Source organism: Bison bison, unplaced genomic scaffold (genome assembly GCF_000754665.1).
Source record: "Bison bison bison isolate TAMUID 2011002044 unplaced genomic scaffold, Bison_UMD1.0 scf7180017864032, whole genome shotgun sequence".
NCBI classification, from domain to species: domain Eukaryota; kingdom Metazoa; phylum Chordata; class Mammalia; order Artiodactyla; family Bovidae; genus Bison; species Bison bison.
Window position 1 is genome coordinate 5,404,896 of NW_011494604.1, and position 23,531 is coordinate 5,428,426.

At 36.3% G+C, this 23,531-nt stretch overlaps 1 protein-coding gene across 6 annotated transcripts in view; it reads right to left on the bottom strand.

Annotated features, from left to right (window-relative positions):
• DLG1 (discs, large homolog 1 (Drosophila)) overlaps positions 1 to 23,531 on the bottom strand; it is a 275,289-nt gene that overhangs the window by 227,822 nt on the left and 23,936 nt on the right. The gene's annotated exons all lie outside the window — the stretch shown is intronic.

The following is a 23,531-nucleotide window of genomic DNA, read 5'->3' on the forward strand; positions in this document are numbered from 1 at the left end:
AATAACTTTTAAGGAGTTCTTGAACACGTATAATCATTTTAAATCCAATCAACATCTTTCCAAAGGCAACACAATCAGAACTTTACTATTCTCCTTTAAAAAAAACTTACTATATTTGCAATAAATAAAGGAGAGAATTCAGAAAATGTTCTCAAAATGAGTTATATTTTCAACCAGTACGACATATGGGGACATAAAAAAAAGTAGAGGGGAGAACTTTGAGAATATATTTAGAAGATATAATTAGGGCCCTATAAACCTTTGCTGTTGGGAGAAAGCCTTCCTATAAACCACAGGGGGAAAATATCCATTTAATAAACTACTTTTAGCTATCTGAAACACACTTCAGAATATTACCTTTCCTAAAGGAAATAAACTAAGCATCATATGGATTCAAATTTCAAATATATAACAATGGTTACACTTTATTTTTTAAATATATTATAAACAAAAAAGTCTCTCACGGTCTGTCACTAACAAACATAGAAAGCATACTGTATCTTACCTTTGTAGTTACAATGCACAGGCAATCCATTACTCTACCATTACAATACTTAATACATAAAGCAGTTTATTGCAAGCTATAAGTTGCCTATATGAATAAAAAATAAAAATAAAGTTGTGAGATAAAACCACTGATGAAAAGTTATAACTGTGACAAGATCTCTCCAGGATCCATTCTTAGAGGTAGCAATTTTTCTACTACCTGAAATACAGGAAACCAGAATGTGTCACGTGCCCTACAATCTTCTTTATGTAATCTATATTTGAAGAACTTGAAATTATCCCACAAAACACTGTGGAAGTCGTCAGGGTTTATTCCACAAGAGATCACTGCTGCTTCAGATGCTATTTCATTAATCCCTCTCTTAAAGATATGAGGTTGACAGGGAGTCATCTGATGAAATGTTCCACAAAATGTTCCCGATATAAATTTAAAATTCCTTCTCCATGTTTGCTACAGTTTGGATATTCGAAAAGAAAAAAAAAATCACTAAAAAGGAAAAAAAAAATTGTAAGCAAACATTTCTTTCACTAAACCATTTCAGCAACTGCAGCTTGCAAAGTAATGACTTTCTCAGGCAGTAATGAATGGAATATTCCATGTGGTATTTTTGAGAAGGGGGGAAAAGAAGAACAAAATGCAATAATTTAAAATATTATCTCTAAAACTTACTTCTTTTCCCTTTAAGAAAAAATGGTAATAGTAACATTTACCAATGTAGTCAGATATTAACTTTAGTGCCCCACTAAAACTATTTCACTTAATCCCTTAAAAAAAAAAGCCACCACCACAAAAAGATAATTGTAACTAAGTACCATTTCAAACTCCTCAAGAAGACTTTGTTTTTAACCCAGAAGTAGCCTAACTTTGTGAATTCATGTCCTGTCCTCAAATTCATTGGAAACAGAGCTACATAGGCTGACAGGGGACATGGCATACTGCTGCAACTGGCTTTGAGTTTCCTAATCTTGCAGTCACACTCCCCTGTAAAAATGTGTAATAATGAAGAGTATTACCTGCAATTTCTGTCCACAAGGTTTCCTCATGATGAGGAAATTATACAGATATTATAAATTGCCTCAAATTCAAACAAGTGAACTGCTCCAATTTGCTTTTTATGTCATGGGCTGCAAAAGCAACTTTCACACTAAACCGAGTTTCATTATAAAGGATTATACAAAAGAGTTAATACATGTATGTCACTTAGTACCTTCACATCATTATTGTTATTATTGATTGGCTATCAGGTCACAGCCTTTTGTTTCAAGTCTGATACACCTAAGACAGATCCAATGGGATTTTATCTTGAACACAATCTAATGGGACTGTTGTAAGGATTAACTAACTAAGGCACAGCACTTAAAATAATGCCCATCTGTCTAAGCGCTTAGTACAAGCCAGTTACAGCTATATATCTACATACATGCACATGCAACTATAAGGCTTGAAGGGTGGGCAGAAGTAAATTTCATCATTGGCCAACACATCCTTTCCTCCAAGCAGAACAGGTATCTTGGGAATTACCTACTCAGTTAGAGACTGAGAGTATCTGCTTTTTCCCACACACCCCAACAATCGTTTGTTTGCTCTCAAGACAAAAAAGTAAAGCCCACTCATGGGTCATGATTCCTTAAACAAAGTTTACCATTTTAGAAAGAACACTGAAAACATTATAGGTAATATCTAACTACTAAGCACTACAGACGGCAAAGCGTCTGCCTACAATGTGGGAGACCCGGGTTTGATCCCTGGGTTGGGAAGATCTTCTGGAGAAGGAAATGGCAACCCACTCCAGTACTTTTGCCTGGAAAATCCCATGGACAGAGGAGCCTGATAGGCTACAGTCCATGGGATCGCAAAGAGTCGGACACAACTGAGCAACTAAACTTTCTTTCTTTCTGTGAGGGAAAATAAAGGGCTTTGTGAAACGCTTTAGCTAGTTTCTCCCTTAGGGTTCTGTGTAATTTTTATTATCTATTAGTATACCCTATAGAGAGAAGGCATTCCTAAGTTTGGCAGACCTCATGACAGTGGAGATTGAAAATCACTGTATCAAGAGTCAGAAACAGTGCTTCAGCCCATTAACAGAACTGAAACTGTGTAACTTTAAGTAGTCATTGCTATTGCTATTGCTAAGTCACTTCAGTCGTGTCTGACTCTGTGTGACCCCATAGACGGCAGCCAACCAGGCTCCCCCGTCCCTGGGATTCTCCAGGCAAGAACACTGGAGTGGGTTGCCATTTCCTTCTCCAATGCATGAAAGTGAAAAGTCAAAGTGAAGTCACTCAGTCATGTCCGACTCTTAGCGACCCCATGGACTGCAGCCTACCAGGTTCCTCCATCCACGGGACTTTCCAGGCAAGAGTACTGGAATGGGTTGCATTCTTAGGCAAATTCAGATGAAACTTCAAACTGACTCAATTAACATATAAATATTTAACAACATATTATTAAAAATATATCTAAAATACTGTTTTATTCTACTCACATTCAGAAAACAATTTTGGTCAAACTTCACATTCACCTTAAATGTTAGGGTCATGATTATAACTACAACCACTGTTTAAATTAATTCTTCATTTTGCTCAATTTCACTTCCATCTAAGTTGTTTAGATACAGCACTTTTAATCCATGTATTAATATATCACCTTACATATCTCAAATCACTGTTAGTACCTATTCACAGATACTAATTGATTTTCCCTATTTGTTTTCTCAGTATATATTATAACCTCTATAATATAATCACTTACTATATTATTCTTTAGTATACTTTTTAATTTTCAAAAAAAGCTTACACATACTATCCAATGCCTGCAGTTTTTAAGGTCATACTCAGGAATAATTATTTAATCTGTGTTAACTTCTACACTCACTGCATCTTTTACAAACATCCAAACTGACAGTGATTAAGGACATTTCAAGTCAATATCTTCTTAAATAGTCATTTGCTGTGCAAAATATTGATAACTTATAACTTTATAAATTATAAACTTCTAACTTTAAAAATTTATAGTATTGATAATTATAAATATTATAATATTGATAATATTGATAATTATAATATGAGCAACCTTAGAGGTTTCAAATACAAGCCTTTGGGATGTCAACACCTCATCTAATATTCAGGCACAAAAGATATTTAACAGTATTTTAGAAAATCAATAGCTGTCTATATAGGCAATTGTTTCCAACCATAATAGAGTAATAGGGAACAGTTTAACTCTCCTACCTTAAAACAACTAAAAAATAGGACAAATAAGGAATAATGATTTTCAGATACTGAACAAAATCCCATAAATGCCCAGAAACTGCCTGGAAAAAGTTTCCACACTGCAGCAGAAGGATGGGGAAACTAAACAAAGTCCAGCAATCTAAGATAAGGAGCCAGAGTTTAGAATTCAGGAAGGTCAAGGTGTCTAAAATTCACAGATAAGAGTACCAGAGAGAAGAGGTGCATAGCACGAGATCCACAGATCTGCAGAGTTCTTCTTGAGTCTTTATTATACCCATTAGTCATATATATAAGGAAACTTGAGGCTGAGGAAAGAACCCTAGGTGGAACAATCCCAAAACTCATAAAGGGCTAAGAAGAATGGAAAAACTCCTAATATACAGGCTCTGGGTGGAGTACTCAGAAGAGTACTGGGACAAAATTAACCCTATACTGAAGGGTGCTTGGTCCCACTAAAAAAAGACTGAATGCAAGTTTCAAAAGGAGCAAGCTCTTTCCAAGTAATTTAACTGTATCTCAAACCAAATCTCAAGAATATTTAAGAGAACACAAAAATGCTGAGGACCTGAAAAGGTAAAATTTATAACATCTGCCAAATTTAATTTAAAAAATTATCAGGTATACAAAGAAGAGGTAAATATAACCTGGAGAGGAGAAAAGGCAATCAACAAAAAGAACCCAGACCTGCAGAAACAAGACTAACAGACACCAAAGACAAATTTATGGTTTCCAAAAGGGAGTGAAGAGGGGGAGAGGGACAAACAAATTAGGGATATGGGATTAACAAACTAGTACTAAACATAAAACAGGTAAGTAACAAGGATTTACCTGTATAGCACAGGAAAGCATACCCAATATCTTATAATAACCTATAATAAAGTATAATCTGCAAAAAGAAAAAAGAATCACTATGCTGCACACCTGAAACACAATATCATAAATCAACTATACGTCAATAGAAACAAACAAATAAAAATCCAAACGACAGATGACAGAATTAGCACTCAAAGATATTTTAAAATTATTATAAACCTATCCCATATGTTCATGAATACAGAGGAAAGCATGAACATCTTAGTATATGTGCTGCCGAAGCGAGCACATGCATGAACATCTTAATGAGACATGGAAAATAAAAAAGGAATCAAATTAAACTTCTAGAGATAAAAATTCAAATACCTTAAAAAAAACTGATTAAATGAGATTAACCCTTCAGAAAATTAATGAAGTGAAAACATAACAGAAACTGTCCAAAATACAACACATAGAGGAAAAAAGACTAAAAAAACATGAATCACATCAATGAGCTATGGGACAAATTCAATCAACCCAATGAACGCCTGTTTATACAGTCCCTAAAAAAAAAAAAAAAAAGAAGAGAGAGGGTAACAGAAAACAATATTATTGAAATAATGGATAAAAACTTTCCATTATTTGGCAAAAACTATAAACACAGATCCAAGAAACTCCACAAATCCCAAAGACATGAAGAAAATTGTACAGTGGAAAGCGTAAAGGAATGGCAAGCATCAAACTCAGGACAGTGATTCATTCTGGGGGATGAAGCAGAGAAGGTAATCAGGATGGAAAATAAAAGATCGTCAACTATATAACATTTCCTTTTCTTAAGCTAGGTAACAGGTACATGCATGCATGTGTCAGTTGCCCAGTTTTGTCCTACTCTTTGGGACCCCACTGACTGTAGCCTGCCAGGCTCCTCTGTCCATGGAATTTTCAGGCAAGAATACTGGAGTGGGTTGCCATTTTCCTCCTCCAGGCGATCTTTCCAAACTAAGGATTGAACCTGTGTCTCCTGTGTCTCCTGCACTGCAGGCAGATTCTTTACCTGCTGAACCATCATGGAAATCCCTAGATAACAGGTACATGGAGATTCAAAATAGTCTCTTCAGATTTCTGTGTAACTATAATCTTTTTTTTCTAGTAACACACAAAAAGAAGATAATCAACAAGACAGTTGCCAAGAAGACAAAAAATTTTCAAAAGCAGATTGTAGCAAACACCACCAAAAGAAATCAGGGAAGGTAAAAAATCCACCTGCCAATGCGGGAGACATGGTTTAGATTCCAGGATCAGGAAGATCCCCTGCAGAAGGAAATGGCACCACTCCAATTCTTGCTGGGAAAATCTCATAGACAGAGGAGCCTGGCAGGTTACAGTCCACAGAGAGTTAGACACAACTCAGTGACTGAGCAAAGGCAAAGGGCTAGCAACACTGAAGAGGGATTTTATGTTCTTTATCCTTTGCTATACTGATAAATTACTGAGTATGCAACATTTTAATAAAAACAGTAAGATTATTTTATAAATCTACCATTTACTGAGAACTTCACTTTATATCAGACTCTGATTTAAGTTTTACATAAATTATTCCCCTCATACACTCTCTTACAGATGGTGGTAGTGGTAAAGAATCCACCTTCCAATGCAGGAAATGCCAGAGCGGCGGGTTAGATCCCTGGGTTGGGAAGATCCCTTGTAGTAGGAAATGGCAACCCACTCCAGTGTTCTTGCCTGGAAAATTCCATGGGCAGAGGAGCCTGGCGGGCTATAGTACACAGGGTCGCAAAGAATCAGACATGACTGAGCATGCTCACACCACCACCATCCCATCTCATACATAAAAGCACCAAAGGAAAGGAGCTCTGTTTTCACCTTCACTTTATAGATGAAGAAACTAAAAGCAGTTAGGCAATCTGCCCTATATTTATAATGTAATGCAACAGATCTAAACACAGACATATAAGAAAATTCTTACGGAACGATACACAGTTCTCATTTTAAATATATAAGAGCTAAATAATATACTATATACTTATTAACATACAGAATTTGTTGAATAAATATATATCAAATGGTTGAAAGTGGTTGTCTCAATGAAAGAATATTTTAAAAAGGACTGACGTTCAACAATGTACACCTCTCTGTACATATATGTTTTAAGATATGCCTGAATTATCTTTGTAATCAGATTTTTTTTTTAAGTAAATAACTGAAAAAGATAGCAATTCCTGTGGAAAAGAAGCATCAGAAGCCAGGTTACAGTGCTGGCTTCAGCAGCACATATACTAAAACTGGAACCATACAGAGAAGATTATCATGGCCCCCGCACAAGTATGACATGCAAATTCATGAAGCCATCCATATTTTTATACCTATGGCTGATTCATGTTGATGTATGGCAGAAATCAACACAATATTGTAAAGCAATTATCCTTCAATTAAAAATATTTTTTTTTAAGAAGCCAATTACAGAATATTGGGAATGAGAAGGACAGAATGGAAAAATATAAACTACTTTTTTCAAGAAACTTTACTAGGAAGAGAAGGAATACTACAGGGTCCTACTGAGAACTTTTCCTATTTGTCTGTTTTCTTTCAATGGAATCTTTGAATGTATTTATAGGGTAAACGGAAAAAGGAAACAAAGGTCCAAGAGAGGATAAGGTTATAGAGATTACATGAGGAGTGGAGAGAATGAGATTTCAAAAGATAAAAAGATCAACAGTGCAATAGAAGTTTTCAATATTTATCTGAGACAGTGACTTTCACATAACTGAAAACGTATTTCTATAAAGCTGGAAATTTCTGTGGTGAGCATGTATTACTTTGGTAATCCAAACAAATGGGGAGGGTTACTTTAAATATCCATACACTTTACTGGGAAAAATGTATATATGCATTTTATTCCAACTCAAAATCCCCACATTTTTCACATTTGGAGAAACACAAGGGGGAATTTGTTTAAGAGCATATGAGGTGATAGTAATGCTCTAATACTGAAGATGGTAACAGATGCAGATATGGATAACAAATAAAATTATTTAAATGAGTTACTGAAAATGTCTTATAATCAAAACTCATAATTTAAAACTGGGGATGCCTTCTTGCAGAGCATGAATCTGTAACTATTGTGGTACACTTAAGCTTTAACAGATTTTTATTTTCTTAGTAACTATAATATTTTGCCAAGTTTTCTCCTAGATTAACAGCTTGGCATAATATGGCAGTTGTTCCACTTCTCTCATAGCATTTCATTATATTTCACTTCCATTTAAAAGTTATTATTTTAGTGGTATTTCCTTTGGTTCTAGAACTGGCATCTACCATTTACACACTGAAATAAGACTGTCATAGATATAAACATAAGAACATAAAAATTACGTAACAGTGAATATAAAATAACAGCATAGAGGTCATCAAAATCACCTGCAGAAACATATAATACACACGTCACTTAGTACACACACCTGTCAGCTTTGGTCTTGATGAAACTTTTCAATTACAGGGTCTCTAAGGGTTGTGCCGGAGAAGGCAATGGCACCCCACTCCAGTACTCTTGCCTGGAAAATTCCATGGACGGAGGAGCCTGGTAGGCTGCAGTCCATGGGGTCGCTAAGAGTCGGACACGACTGAGCGACTTCCCTTTCACTTTTCCCTTTCATGCACTGGAGAAGGAAATGGCAACCCACTCCAGTGTTCTTTGCCCGGAGAATCCCAGGGACGGGTGAATCTGGTGGGCTGCCATCTATGGGTCGCACAGAGTCGGACACGACTGAAGCGACTTAGCAGCAGCAGCAGCAAGGGTTATGCATTATTTCAAGTTTTACACACTCACACCACTTAAAAACTGGAATTAAATGAGACAGCACTGTAAATCTGGTGGCAGAGAGAGGGAGTTCCAACTATTGTCTCCAGGATGTAATGAGAGAGAGAGACATTCTGCTAGAAAAACAGAGTATTAGTTAACAAGGATAAAAATCTTGAGGACACTGATGAAGGACAGAGGAAAACAAGCTGAGCACCAATACATATGATTATCAACTACTCTGAAGGCAGGAATTCAAATATGTGAAAAAATTATGAAGTTGTGCTATAAAATTTGGTCAGCTGTCTTCCAAAGCACATAGTAAGAACTGAAATGGAGGTGTGCATTAGGGATATAGAGTTACAGGATAGATGGTACCAAAGTACTGAATTTGAATAGACAAACCTCTGCTAGCAAAGTAATGTCTCTGCTTTTAAAAACACTGTCTAGATTTGTCATAGCTTTTTTTCCAAGGAGCAAGTGTCTTTTAATTTCATGGCTGCAGTCACCAACTGCAGTGATTTTGGAGCCCAAGAAAATAAGGTCTGTCATTGTTTCCACTGTTTCCCCTTCTATTTGCTATGAAGTTATGAGACTGTATGCCATGATCTTCATTTTTTGAATGTTTGAGTTTTAAGCCAGCCTTTTCACTCTCCTCTTTCATTTTCATCAAGAGGCTCTTTAGTTCCTCTTCACTTTCGACCATAAGGGTGGTATCATTATTGGTATTTCTCCTGGCAATCTTGATTTCAGCTTGTGCTTCATTCAGCCCAACATTTTGCATGCATAGAAGTTAAACAAGCAGGGTGACAATATACAGCTTTGACATACTACTTTCCCAATTTTGAATCAGTCTGTTGTTCCATGTCCAGTTCTAACTGGAGCTTCTTGACCTGCATACAGGTTTTGCAGGAGGCAGGGAAGGTGGTCTGGTATTCCCATCTCTAAGAATTTTCCATAGTTTGTTGTGATCCACACAGTCAAAGGCTTTAACGTAGTCAATGAAACAGAAGTAAATGTTTTTCTGTAATTCTCTTGCTGTTTCTATGATCCAATGGATGATGGCAATTTCGTTCTTCTGCCTTTTCTAAACCCAGCTTGTAAATTCAAATTACTAATTTTTCTCTTATTTTATTAATTATAGTGTGGTATTTTCATTGTCTAGGTAACAAATCCAATTACTAAGCAAGTTTATTAAATTAAGTCAGAGAAAAATATCTGCCTTAAAGTCTGAAATTTTAAGTTCTAATCTCAGTTTTTCCAAATGATAATATTGTAAGTTTAGGCAGTCACAACATCCCTGAATTACAGTTCACTGAATTTTAAAGCGAGTATCAGCTCTAAGTACTAAAGACCAAAATCTGACTTAACTCATATATATTAGGAGATTACTAATAGGCAAGAATCCATAATCCTGTAACATCTCAAAATATAATAATGTATGTGAAGGGGCCCTTTAAAACTACACAAGTTGAAAGTAAGATTTTTATAATGCTTTCCTATGGAACATGTGAACATTTTTTTTTAAAAAAGGAAGAAAGAACACAATGTACCAGTTTAAAAATTAATACTATAATATGTTTAGACCAGTAATGTTTCTCAAATTTTATATTACTAATTCTGATGCAAAAGACTAAAGATAAGGCTCTGTCACCTGCCTCTTTACTCTTACATACCAAAGATAATATTGCAAAGAAAAGGCATTCAGAAGGAAGAGAGAAACAGAAGTCACTATTCCAACTGATTCTAGTTCTGGGGCAGTGAAAATTCAAAATGAACTTGAGAGAACTGTGCCAGCATGCAAGAACATACTCAAAGACAAATGTATGCATGTCAAAAGGACATGGAGGGATGCCTTCAAGAGATCCTCCACATTTGGAGTAATCTGAGTATCCAAAGAGCAATAGCTGAAATCTGTATGCAGGTCAAGAACTGGACATGGAACAACAGACTGGTTCCGAATCTGGAAAGGAATACATCAAGGCTGTATACTGTCACTCTGCTTATTTAACTTATATGCAGAGTACATCATGAGAACGCTGGGCTGGATGAAGCACAAGCTGGAATCAAGATTGCCAGGAGAAATATCAATAAACTCAGATATGCAGATGACACCACCCTTATTGCAGAAAGTGAAGAGCTCAAGAGCCTCTTGATGAAAGTGAAAGAGAAGAGTGAAAAAGTTGGCTTAAAGCTCAACATTCAGAAAACTAAGATCATGGCATCCAGTTCCATCACTTCATGGAAATAGATAGGGAAACAATGGAAACAGTGAGAGACTTTATTTTAGGGGGCTCCAAAATCACTGCAGATAGTGACTGCAGCCATGAAATTAAAAGAGGCTTGCTCCTTGGAAGAAAAGCTAAGACCAACCTAGACATCATATTAAAAAGCAAAAACATTGCTTTACCAACAAAGGTCCATCTAGTCAAAGCTATGGTTTTTCCAGTGGTCATGTATGAATGTGAGAGTTGGACTCTAAAGAAAGCTGAGTGCCGAAGAATTGATGCTTTTGAACTGTGGTGTTGAAGAAGACTCTTGAGAGTCCCTTGGACTGCAAGGAGATCCAACCAGTCCATCCCAAAGGAAATCAGTCCTGAATATTCATTGGAAGGACTGATGCTGAAGCTGAAACTCCAGTACTTTGGCCAGTTGATGCAATGACTCACTGGAAAGACTCTGATGCTGGGAGGGATTGAAGGAGGGAGGAGAAGAGGACGACAGAGGATGAGATGGCTGGATGGCAGCACCAACGCGATGGACATGAGTTTGAGTGAACTCCAGGAGTTGGTGATGGACAGGGAGGCCTGGCATGCTGCAGTCCATGGGGTGGCAAAGAGTCAGACATGACTCAGCGACTGAACTGAACTGACTGAACCAAATAACTGAGATAGACTGTAAACACTAAGTAAGTGACATCCTTCATGCCATAGTGATAGTTGTTGTGTTTTCTTTTTATAGTGATAATTTTATTCAGAACAGCAAGAATAAAGTGTGGGTGTAGGGCTATTTAGTCACCTCTGCAGGGGACCATCACATAAACTACTCTAAAAACTGGTCATTAAAAGAAAATATAAGCTTTACCCTATCTTTTTAGGAGAAAGTTTCAACCCTAACTGATGGGGATAAGTACTTTTTACAGAAGAACACCAACTAATAAATACAAATGGAATGATAAAATTAGAAAGGATAATCAACACATTTTGAAACTTCTAATGGAATTAAGTGATGTAGGCAAAGATCATTAATGGGCGAATCAGGTAAATATTTACTCAATACAAGGTGCTAAATTGCTACCCCCAAAGATACTTAATAACTACAAAAAGAAAATCATAACTGTACAAGGAGGATCTGGAGATCACCACCTCTAAGTAATCATACTTAATCATCACAAGTGCAACAACCTAATATCATATGCTTCCTGCTGTGATGCAATCTAAAGTACTATATATCATTATGAAGTCTGCTTACCAAAAATGAGTCTAATCAACCTTGACATCTAACTTCTGTTATCAGAAATGTAAGACTTACTGAAATGACGTAACATGAAAAAACAGATTGCTGAACAAATCACACTATGTATTATACTGTAAGACAACTGGCATGGTCTCTTCAAAAAGCCATTTAAAGGGGTAAAAAAAGATGGGGAGGCCATTCCCCTAGATTTTAAGTGAGTAAAGACAATGTACCAGGTTTGGTATGTGCCCTCCTGACTCACTGCATTGCCTGCCCCCAGACCTTCACATCTGCTTTTCATCCTGAGCCGCCCTGGCAACACCTCGTGCCTCTGGCCTGTCGTCCACAGTTCACCCTCTCACCTTCTTACTTGCAGCTTTCCTGTAAAACCAAATACCATATCCCCCGCACCCACAAATCCACAACCCTGAAGTACAGGGGAACTGATGGTCACCAGAAGCCAGAAGAAATTCTCTATGGCTTCTCAGAGATGCTATACCCAAGATTCAGCAATCAGTCACACTTAGCAGCAGGAAGCATCCTTGTATTAGTTTTTCCTTATTTCCAGATTATTCACCTTTTCCCTTACTTGTGCTCCCTAGGAGTGAATGAACTCTCTAAATAAAGTACCTAATAAAGCATTAGCTCTCTGCCTCAAGTTCTGTTATCAAGGAAATTCAGATAAAAATTGACTTAATGATTAAATTCAGTACATGAATCTTAACTGGCTTTTTAAAAGTCCTAAAAGATAGATCAGAATCAATTGTGGATTGGAGAGATAGTTTAATAATATTTATTAACTTTCTTAGGTGTGATAATAGTTTAAAGTTACACAGGAGAATGTTTGACTTTGGGAGACATATGAAGTTTTTACAAGTTAAGTGCATGATGTCTATGCCTGATTTTCAAATAGATTCCCCAAATACACATACAGAGAAAAGGCAAATGTTATAAAATATTAGTAAATGTTGACTCTACATGAATGTTTGTTGGTCTGTTCTTTTCATTTTACAAAATATCTCATAATTCAGTCACTTGGCAACTCCATTATCACATATATCCATCCTTAACTGTATTACTGAAACAGATTCCTAACAGGCCTCCTGCTCTACCCTTACTACAGTGAATTTTCAACAAAACATCCTGGATGATCCTTTTAAAGGTTAGGTTAAATGATGCCACTCCTCTGCTCCAAAACTTTGCAAATGCTTCACATGATCTGCCCCTGTCTTACACTCTGACCTTATCTCCCACTGCTCCTTACTCACTCTGCTCTAGCCCCACTGGCCATACTGCTATTTCTCATATATTCCAGCCTTCTTCTTGCCTTGGTCTTTATACTGGTTATCCCTCCAACAGTTGGATTAACTTCCAATTCTTTACACAAGTATCACCTCAATCAGGCCTATCATAAATACCCTATTGAAAATTGCAAAGCATCTCCCCCACACACAATCTGGCATCCCTGTTCCTCTTAATCCCCTACTCTTTCTTTCTTCTTATCACTTATCACCTTCTAACCTACTAGATAAATGCATGATATACAATAGGTACTCAGTATCTGTTGACTAAATGAATTGACATTCAAAATAAAATGACCAGTGACCAAAGAAGAAAAGAATTATAAAGGATGAGTGGAGAAACAGGCAGTGGCCAAACAATTTGGGATTTGAGTCTCATGAGGGATTTTCTACTTCATTCTGAAAGGAATGGAAATCTAATCAAAGGTAATGACATAATTTGCATTTTATAAAGATAATCCTGTAAATAAATGGTCATAAATTCAAAATGGGAAAGTGTGAACACAGACAGGCCAAGAATCTAGGCAAAAAAATGAGGATGGTTTAGACTAGAGTGGCAAGAATGAGACATACTGGAATGCTGATTCATGTGAAACTTTGCAAACTGCAGCACAAATTAGATGTAAATGTGAAAGCCAAAATAAAAGCCTCTAACAAATAATACAGTAGAATATCTTTATGACCTAAGAGTTGGAAAACACTTCAAAGGGCACAAAAAGCATTAAGCATAAATTGAACTATATAAAAGAAATATTGATTATTAAAAGATTGTACTTGATAATTAAAAGATTAAAAAGAATGCTTCAGAGAGGGGAAAAAAAATACATATTATACATATACCTGACAAAGGAATCATTCCAGATAGAGACCTCCTACAAATCAGTAAGATAGAAAACATAACTCAGGAAAAAGTGTTAAAAACTTGAACACTTCAAAAAAGATAGCAAAATGAACAGTAAACATATGAAAAGGTGTTTGTTAATCTTGTTAATGAAGAAGTGCAAATACAACTATGAAGTACCAGTACACACCTACCAGAATGGATGAAATTATTAATAAAAAGACTAATAACAAGTGTTGACCATTACATGAAAAATGAAACTTACACATACTAGTGGCAACTATATTAATAAAAACAGGTATAATCATTTTGCAAAACTGTTTCCATTATGTACTAAACCTAAACATATCATTTTCACAATTGGGTATATAAGCAACAGAAACGCATACACAGGTGCCCAAAAAATATACACAGTTCTGCTGTGTTATTCTAAAAATATAAATTTGTTCCAATGCAACTGATGTATTAGGGAACAATATGATCAAAGCACAAATTTCACATTTGCTTATGCACAATCCAATCTATGAGAAACACTAGGTAAGGACAGAAAATTGAACCCAGATGGAAAAAGACACATAGGAATACATAAAATGTTCATATTTCAGGCTTTAGTTAGAATGTTATGAGTCACACTGGTGGTGTAACTTCTCCTGTACTTTCAGATCAATCTCCTCACCAGCACTTCACAATAACTCACAAGCCTCAACCAGGACACACACTCCCATATCAAGCAAGATTTTTTTTCATGGTAAAATGTCATATATATTGTAATTTATGCATTTCTTAATCATTTAACATTTGCAAACCGTGCTGCCATTTTCATTAGGTCCTTAGCTTTGGTATATGTGGTACCTACAAGTTTTAAGTTTTGAGTCCTCCATTTTCTAAATATATAAGCCCTGTGATTTTTATTGAACACCTTTGCAAAGTATGGTGATTTTTAAGAAGTTAAAAACTGTGCTATAGCAGATATAACCATAAAAGAATATTCAAAGCAGCACTAACCCAAAACTAGAAACAAGTCGAATATTCATCATCAACAGAATGGATAAATACAGTGTGGTTGTATCATAAAATGGAATATTAAACAGCAGAAATAAACAAAAAACTTCAAATTATGAATGAAATTCACACCTGAAAAAAAGCTAGATACAAGAAGTTAGAGTACATACTATATGACTTAATATATACTTTTAAGAGAGGCAAAACTGATCTATGGTGTTGGAAATTAAGATAGCCCTTTGAGGAAAGGGGAGTAGGTGGTGAACACAAAAGGGAAGAGGGAGATTTGGGGGTACTGGTATATTTCTTTTTTAAAATTGAAATATAAAGGACATACTATAAAATTCACCAAATTCTAAAGTGCACAATTCAGTGGTTTTTAGTATATTCACGGAGTTTTGCAACCATTATCACTGTCTAATTCCAGAACCCATTAGCAGTCATTCCATTTTTTCCCCTGACCTGATATATTCACAATGCAGTAATTCATCAAGCTGCTAAGTTGCTTCAGTCATGTCCGACTCTGTGCAACCCCAGAGACGGCAGCCTACCAGTCTCCTCTGTCCCTGGGATTCTCCAAGCAAGAGAAGTGGGGTGCCATTTCCTTCTCCAATGCATGAGGGTGAAAAGTGAAAGTGAAGTCGTTCAGTCGCGTCCAACTCTTTGCGACCCCATGGACTGCAGCCCACCAGGCTCCTCCGTCCATGGGATTTTTCCAGGCAAGAGTACTGGAGTGGGGTGCCATTGCCTTCTCCTTTCATCAAGCTATACATTTATAATTTGTGGACCTTTACGTATGAATATTACATAGTACTTCCATAAACGTATAAAGTTACTGTTTAGAAGACTTCAGATTAAACCTGGTAGACTAAATATATGCTTTAACTCTACTATCTCCTAACTCAAATTAAAGCAGGTGGATTATTTTACAGCATTAAATACAAGGTCAAACAGAAAGGGAAAAGAGATATCCTCCCTATACCACTGAGTCAGGTAATTTTGCTCCCATAAAAATGAACTCACAAGGGCTGAAAAGGGGGACCGAAAGACAGCAGAGACAACTGAAAACAAGACTACATTACTGAAAGTGGATTTCCTGTGTATTATGTTTGCTCTATTGTTGTTCAGTTGCTAAGTCATGTTTGACTCTTTGTGACCCCATATCCTACAGCACATCAGGCTTCCCTGTCCTCCACTATCTCCCAGTTCAGTTCAGATCTGTCGCTCAGTCATGTCTGACTCTTTGCAACACCATGAACAGCAGCACACCAGGCCTCCCTGTCCATCACCAACTCCCGGAGCCCACCCAAACTCATGTCCATTGTGTCGATCATGCCATCCAACCATCTCATCCTCTATTGTCCCCTTCTCCTCCTGCCCTCAATCTTTCCCAGCATCAGGGTCTTTTCAAATGAGTCACCTCTCTGCATCAGGTGGCCAAAGTATTGGAGTTTCAGCTTTAGCATCAGTCCCTCCAATGAACACCCAGGACTGATCTCCTTTAGGATGGACTGGTTGGATCTCCTTGCAGTTCAAGGGACTCTCGAGAGTCTTCTCCAACACCACAGTTCAAAAGCATCAATTCTTCAGTGCTCAGCCTTCTTTATAATCCAACTCTTACATCCATACATGACTACTAGAAAAACCATAGCCTTGACTAGACGGACCTTTGTTGGCAAAGTTATGTCTCTGCTTTTAAATATGCGGTCTAGGTTGCTCTTAACTTTCCTTCCAAGCAGTAAGCGTCTTCTAATTTCATGGCTGCAATCATCATTCCCAGGGATTTTGGAGCCCAGAAAAATAAAGTCAGCCACTGTTTCCACTGTTTCCCCATCTATTTGCCATGAAGTGATAGGACCGGATGCCATGATCTTAGTTTTCTGAATGTTGAGCTTTAAGCCAACTTTTTCACTCTCTTCTTTCACTTTCATCAAGAGGCTCTTCAGTTCTTCTTCACTTTCTGCCATAAGGGTGGTGTCATCTGCATATCTGAGGTTATTGATATTTCTCCCGGCAATCTTAATCCCAGCTTGTGCTTCTTCCAGCTCAGCGCTTCTCATGATGTACTCTGCATATATGTTAAATAAGCAGGGTGACAATATACAACCTTGACGTACTCCTTTTCCTATCTGGAACCAGTCTGTTGTTCCATCTCCAGTTCTAACTGTTGCTTCTTGATCTGCATATAGGTTTCTCAAGAGGCAGGTCAGGTGGTCTGGTATTCCCATCTCTTTCAGAATTTTCCACAGTTTGCTCAAATTCATGTCCATTGAGTCAGTGATGCTATCTAACCACCTCATCCTCTGCTGCCCTCTTCTCCTCCGGCCTTTAATCTTTTCCAGCATCAGGATCTTTTCCAAGAAGTCAGCTCTTCACATCAGGTGGCCAAAGTATTAGAGCTTTAGCATCAGTCTTCCAATGAATATTCAGGGTTGATTTTCTTTAGAATTGACTGATCTGATCTCTTTGCAGTCCAAGGGACTCTCAAGAGTCTTCACCACCAGCACAGTTCAAAAACATCAATTCTTCAGCGGTTGGACTTTATGGTCCAACTCTCACATCCGTACATGACAGAAAACCTAGTTTTGACTATATGAACCTCTGTTGGCAAAGTGATGTCTCTGCTTTTTAATATGCAGTCTAGTTTTGTCATAGCTTTTCTTCCAAGAAGCAAGCATCTGTTAATTTCATGGCTGCAGTCACTGTCACTGCTTCTAACTTTTTTCCCTTCTATTTGCCATGAAGTGATGGGATCAGAGGCCAAGATCTTAGTTTTTTGAATGCTGAGTTTTAAGCCAGCTTTTTCTCTCTCCTATTTTACCCTCATCAAGCAGCTCTAGTTCCTCTTCACCTTCTGCCATTAGAGTGGTATCATCTGCATACATAAGACTGTTATTTCACTTGGCAATCTTGATTCCAGCTTGTGATTCATCCAGCCCTGCATTTCGCATGTACTCTGCATATAAGTTAAATAAGCAGGATGACAACATTCCTTGATGTACTCTTTTCCCAATTTTGGATCAGTCTGTTGTTCCATGTCCAGTCCTAACTGTTGCTTCTTGACCTGCACAAAGGTTTTGCAGGAGGCAGGTAAGGTGGTCTGGTATTCCCATCTCTTGAAGAATTATCTAGTTTGTTGTGATCCACACAAAGGCTTTAGCGTAGTCAATGAAGCAGAGATGCTTTTCTGAAATTCTTTAGCTTTTTCTATGATCCAATGTACTCTGGCAATTTGATCTTTGGTTCCTCTGCCTTTTCTAAACTCAGCTGTATCTGGAAGTTCTTGGTTTTCATACTGTTGAAGTCTAGCTTGAAGGATTTTGAGCATTATCTTGCTAGCATGTGAAATGAGTGCAATTGTGCAGTAGTCTGAACATTCTTTGGCGTTGTCCTTCTTTGGAATTGGAATGAAAACTGACCTTTTCTAGTCCTGTGGCCACTGCTGACTTTTCCAAATTTGCTGGCATATTGAGTGCAGCACTTTCACAGCATCATCTTTTAGGATTTGAAATAGCTCAGCTGGAATTCCATCAGCTACACTAGCTTTGCTTGTAGTGATGCTTCCTAAGGCCCACTTGACTTCACACTCCAGGATATCTAGGCTCTAGGTGAATAACCACACCATCATGGTTATCCTGGTCATTAAGACCTTTTTTGTATAGTCCTGCCACCTGTTCTAATCTCTTCTGCTTCTGTTGGGTCCTTATCATTTCTGTCCTTTACCGTGCCCATCTTTGCATGACATGTTTCCTTGATATCTCCAATTTTCTTGAAGAGAGCTCTAATCTTTCCTATTCTATTGTTTCCCTCTATTTTGCACTGTTCAAAGAAAGCCTTCTCTCTCCTTGATAGTCTCTAGAGCCCTACATTCAGTTGAATCTATTGTTCGTTTCTGCCTTGCTTTTCACTTCCCTTCTATCCTCAGCTATTTGTAAAGCCACCTCAGACAACCACTTTGCTTATGGTTACTGTTTCTTGTACAGTGTTACAAACCTTTGTCCATAATTCTTCAGGGACTCTACCAGATTTAATCCCTTGAATCTATTCGTCACCTCTACTGTATAATCATAAAGAATTTCTTTTTAATCTACCTAAATTAACTCTTTTATCACAGAGTCACACTATATTTTTCGATCTGCAACCTGCTTTCAATCATTTAATAACATATAGGAGATATAGAGACTTGTATTTTTACGCGTGCTACTTTATATTGCATTAAGTGGCTGTACAATAACATGTTTATCCAGTTTCTTACTAATAATCATTTAGATTGCTTTGTTTTTTACTAATTTTATAAGTAATACTGTAATGTACATATATTTTTAATATATATTAACAGTTTGTGAGTCCATCCATGACATATACTGGATCAAAGGATATGAATATTTACTGTCAAGCTATCTTTAAAAATTGTTATACACAGTATTCTCCTACCAACAGTATAAGAGTTTCTGTTTCCTCATACTGAATCTTTGACAGTCAAGTTAGTGAAAAATATTCTGTTCATTTTTTTTAAGTTACACTGACCATCTCTTCATAGGTTCATTGGTCCATTTATATTTCTTTCCCTCCAAACTGCCCATTCCTATCCTTTGGTCACTTTCCTATTGAATTTGGCCTTTTTCTTCTTACTGACCTATAAGAGGTTTCCTGAGTTAAAAGGGTTAGAAATTCATTCCTTTTTTTATACGTGATGGAATTTCTTCCCAGAGTATCATTTCTTATTTCCTCATGTATCTTTCGAGATATAGAAATTCTACAACCAAAGTTCAAACAATCAAACTCTGTAAAGTCCACAAAGAAATTCTACAATTCTACAGAGTCAGTAACCTTTTCTTTGAATTTTTCAAGATTTTCTTTGTTGTCATGTTTAGAAAAGCTTTCACTGTATCCAAAAATAATTTAAAAGTTTATTTTTATGGGTTTTTTTTAAACCTTTGAATCTTTGCTCCATTTGAAATGTACTGTATCATCACAAACAGGATTACCATAGACTAAATGTATCCTTCTCCAAATTCACAGGTTGAAATTCTAACCCCAAATGTGACAGTATTAACAAATGGGGCCTTTGGGAAGTGATTATGTCTTGAGTAGAGATTTTGTGAATGGCTTTAGTGCTGGTACAAAAGAAATCTCAGAGAGCTTCTTCACACCTTCTCTGGTGATGAGGACACAGCAAGAAAATGGTCACTGATGAACCAGAAAGTGAGATCTCACTACACAGTGAATCTATTAGTGATTTGATCTTGGACTTCCCATTCTCCAGAACTGTAAGAAATAAATCTGTGTTATTGATAAGCTACTCAGTCTATGGCATCCTGTTTGAGCAGACAAAAAGAATGTGCGTGCCCCCTCTGTTGGAATTTCTCTTTAAATCAGGCAGTTTCTCCTACTCTTGCATTTTGCTTCCTTTCAAATATTCTTCTCCTTACAATCTCTAAAAGTAATTGCTCTTATTTTAGAATGGATTTGTTTTTATAAAAATGACACATGCTCATTATGTTTTGAAAGTAACAGAAAAGTACTAAGAAAAAATATCCCCATCACCCACAATCATTAATATTACACAAACATTTCCAAACATCTCACTAGGCATATGTTCAAAGTAAAAGAAAGATATACCAAAACCAAAAAAAGTTATAATTAAATGGAATACTAATTAAATGAATTAGTATTACTAGGCATATGTTCAAAGTAAAAGAAAGATATACCAAAGCCAAAAAAGTTATAACTAAATGGAATACTAACTAAATTAATATTATGATACTAATTAATACTTTTAAAAATAGCATTAATTCTTATTTTATTACATCAGAAGAAATAGAAGAAAAACAATCACATGGCTACATATTAACTGACAATGGGAATCTTGCAAGAGTTAGATCAGTTATCAACGGTTAAAAAAATAAAAGGGCAAGAAAGAAAAGTGGATAGATGCTTTCCAAGACAAAAATTTTTACTTAACAGAATAAGAGAGACAAGCCAAGGTGGAAATTGATCAATTTCAAATACTTTTTGCAAAAGTAACTCTTTAAGATAGTCCTGCAAAAGTGAACACAAAGTGAAAGAGAGAAGATCATGATGCACACCATTTTGTCTGAAAAAGACTATTTTTTAATCCAAAAATTTGGGCACTGTGTAAAAATACTCTAAGTTTTTGTGTAAGACAAAATATTTTCATGATTTTCATTTTTTCAAGTTACAGTCCAATAAAAACTTTTGTTTGCATTTGTTTAAATTCAAGTCAGCAGATTCTCTTCAACTGGGTAAAACATGTGAGGTGAATTAAATGATCCAACTCTCTTTTCAGTCCCAAACACTGTGCCCCTAAGAGTCTAAAGTAGAAACTGAAATAAGAGATCAAGTTAAAGGTGACTTAAGCAGGTTTTCTGTCCAAATGAAGCATAAATGGATGGCTAACACGGGAACATCCTTTCCTTCTTTCCCTCAAAAGAAAAGAAATCAAATCTCCAAATATGCCACGCTTATTATTTTTTAAGTCTTGTAACTGTCATCCACCAGTGTATTTCAAAACTATTTGCATTTTCAGATTAACATCTTCAGGTATTCTGTCCTCTCTGCAAAACAGTACTTGCCTTCAACTGACCTTAGCTCACAGATTTTTCTCTTTGTCGATCAAAGCTAGGACTTGATGGACACATCTCAACTTTCCCTTACTAAGTCCACCCATGAATGGGTACAGATTTCAAACACCACTACAGCATTTTCCATGCACCAAGCCCTACTTAACATTTTGTAACCATATTTCCTTCTCCTCTGCATTCCTAATTAATAAGATCTGATATTTGCAGTCTGAAGGGTATTATTTTCCTATTAATTTTAGATACCTTTACTATGTCCATAATACACCTTTCAGGAGATGCAGAAACCAGCAATGCAAAAAGCGTTCTAGGTATCAGTGCCTCACAATTTTATAAAAGTTAAAATGTTTCCAATACTATTCTTAATGGAATTCAATGCATAGTCGATCTTTCAGACTAAAATCTATATGGAAATTAACTTCCAGCATGCAGAACTGTCCATTTATTTAACCTTAATGAACATTTACTTTTACTGGTTACACTGAGCCAGCCATAATCTACACAGTCTCCTATAAAATTAGACAAATCAACTTCAAGAACTCTATGCTTTATAATTATAGCTCAGCACCATAAATGAGACAGTAGAAAAATAAAGTTATTAAATAAGAAGCCAATTCTCTTAAAATTTCACATGGTTCTTAAAATTCTTTATACAATAAATATGAAACAGAAACTATATTACTGATTAACATTTTAAACATCTATCTGAAATGGACTAGAAGTTGCTCAGTCGTGCCCGACTCTTTGCGACCCCATGGATAGTAGCCTGCACCAAGCTCCTCTGTCCATGGGATTTTCAAGGCAAGAGTACTGGAGTGAGTTGCCATTTCCTTCTCCAGGGAATCTTCCCAACCCAGAGATCGAACCCAGGTCTCTCACATTGTGGACAGACGCTTTACCATCTGAGCCACCAGGGAAGTCTGAAATGGACTAATGTAAGTACAAATGATATATCTAATACAGGGAACAGAAACTGAAATTATCTAAGAGAAAATGACAAAAACAATAAAATAGGAAAATAAGGACACACTGGTAACATAACACTAAAATTTCTAACCAAAGAGAAAAATATAAGGACATACTACAGTTCAGAAAAAGAACTGTGAAATGGGTATTATGATGTCTACAATCAGAAGGTAGACTTACCCAAATTAGCCAAATAAACTGGGTCAAGTTATTCATTTTTGTTGCAATTTCTTCATCTTTAAGATGAAGGGGGGTGGGTTGGGGATGAGATGTTCTCTGATTCTTCTGGCTCTAAAATTCTATAGTTCTATGTTATCTCATATAAGAGGAAACTGAGAATTTCTCTATTTCATTAACAAAGGGCTGTGTGGTTGCTGCCTACCAATACTTTTCCCTGATTCAATTTTCCAGGCACTTCTCCAGCAGTAATTAGAAGATACTAGAATCAAAGTCAGTCAGACAACTACCTTCAAATGACTAATGTGCCTCAGACAGACTCCTCATTATAAAACGCTTCACATCTCTGTTATGCCATATATAACTCCACCAGCAATAAAAGATCACAACAAAAAAGAACATTACTAAAATAGTTATGAAAACTCAAAGAAATACAATTTTTAACTTCAAAAACAATAGAGAAACCAATGCTGTCCTTAAGCATTATTGATCAGTCTCTAGTGAGATTTAACAATGCAATCCTTCAAGCCAATAAAGAGAGAATCCTAGGGATAAATTTAACAACTGCTGTCTGAAAAAAAAAATACCAGAGCAAAACCAGCTTTTCAAAGTAGAGTAGTTTCTATCTAATTATCCCAGAAAGGAGCTGCGCTGATGTTTACCATGCAGAGTATTCTTTAACAGTCTAAAGACTTTAAGTAATACTAAGACTAACAAGGCTAAAGTAATACTAATAAGACTAAAGTAATACTTTAACAGTCAAGTATTTCATACTTTGAACCATTTACATTTTAAGACAGCAGTACCAGAAATTGAGCTTTTTCTTCAAAAATATTTTT